At 45.9% G+C, this 1,390-nt stretch overlaps 1 non-coding gene across 1 annotated transcript; it reads left to right on the top strand.

The window, feature by feature from the left end:
• Window positions 1-988: 988 nt before the first annotated feature.
• TRNAE-UUC lies at window positions 989-1,060 on the top strand. The gene has a single exon. It is a non-coding gene; the product is annotated as a tRNA-Glu (tRNA).
• The last annotated feature ends 330 nt before the right edge of the window (window positions 1,061-1,390 follow it).

The raw sequence follows: 1,390 nt of genomic DNA, 5'->3' as shown, positions 1-1,390 counted from the left end.
CAGCTAAGCCTGGGGCAGCTAAGCCCATGTGCCACAACTAGAGAGAAGCCCACACCTGCAACAAAAGGTCCTGAGTGCCCCAGTTAAGACCTGAAGCAGCCAAATAAATCGTTCAGTCGCTAAAGTCGAGTCCAACTCTTTGCGACCCCATGAACTGCAGCACACTGGGCTTCCCTGTAGATATAGAAAAAGAATGGAATTATAAGTCTGGTGTAGAAAGGTGAGCCCTTCTAGCTCTCTAGGAAGAGACAGCCTCCACATAAGGCTGACCTGGTCAGAAGCCAAAGTCAAGGCCAAAGTCAAGGTGCAGAAGCAGGCTGCCAGACCGCAGGCCTTGATCACTTGCCTTTGGGCTCCCCACTTCTCTGCTGTGGCCGCCCTCTCCCCGCCCACTCTGCTGGCTCACACCCTGTCCTGACTACAGCCCAAGTCTCCTGTCTGCCCTGCTGACTCCCTGACCACGGGGGGCAGAGGCAGGACTCAAACCTGCTCATGCCTCTGAGCCCCCGCACTTTTCATCCATAAGGCTCCCTCCTTGGGCTTACTCCCATCCTGAGTCCCATGAAATGAGGCTAGGGAGACCTCTTTCTTAAATTGACTGTGAGTTGTGTGAGGCGAATGGTAAGGAAGCTGAAGATAACGACGATATTTTTATGCCTCAAAGTAGCAAAGGTTTTATCACTGAGTGATAACACTCCAGGCTCATGAGCATATAATGGGATGTTTTCATACCGTGCTTCTGAGACTGTATGCCAGTACATTTGCAAATGGCTGTTTGAAAGTATATTTCAAAGTATATATCAATGTATATAGACAAATCGACAAAACAAGGGTAGATGGATGGCTGCCTAGGGCTGGAAGATGGAGGGGAAAGAGAGAATGACTGCCAATGGGTAACAAGTTCATTTTGAAGGTGAAAAAAGTATCCTAGAACTAGGTTGCAGTGATAGATGTACAACTCTGACTATTCTAAAAATCACTAGGGAATTCCTTGGTAGTCCAGTGGTTAGGACTTGGCACTTTCACTGCCAGGGCCTGGGTTCAATCCCTGGTCAAGGAAACAAGATTCCACAAGCCGTGAGCCAGTGTCAAAAAAAAAAAGAAAAAATCGCTGAATTGTGCTCTCAAATGGCTGAATAATATGGTATATGAATTGTATCTCAATTTAAAATTATATATCAATAAAGTTTTTTTTTTCTTTTTGCCAAACCTCATAGCTTGCAGCACCTTATTAATAGTTCCCTGACCAGGGATTGAATCCAGGCCCCAGTAGTGAAAGCACCAAGTCCTAACCCCTGGACCATCGGGGAATCCCTCAATAAAGCTATTTTTTTTTTAAATGCACAGGTTTCTGTACAAACTTGTCTCCGCATAATTTATGAGAGAAACA

Source organism: Oryx dammah, unplaced genomic scaffold (assembly GCF_014754425.2).
Source record: "Oryx dammah isolate SB20612 unplaced genomic scaffold, SCBI_Odam_1.1 HiC_scaffold_15, whole genome shotgun sequence".
In the NCBI taxonomy this organism is placed as follows: Eukaryota; Metazoa; Chordata; class Mammalia; order Artiodactyla; family Bovidae; genus Oryx; species Oryx dammah.
The sequence above is the reverse complement of the archived record's forward strand: the minus strand, read 5'-3'. Positions and strand labels throughout refer to the sequence as shown.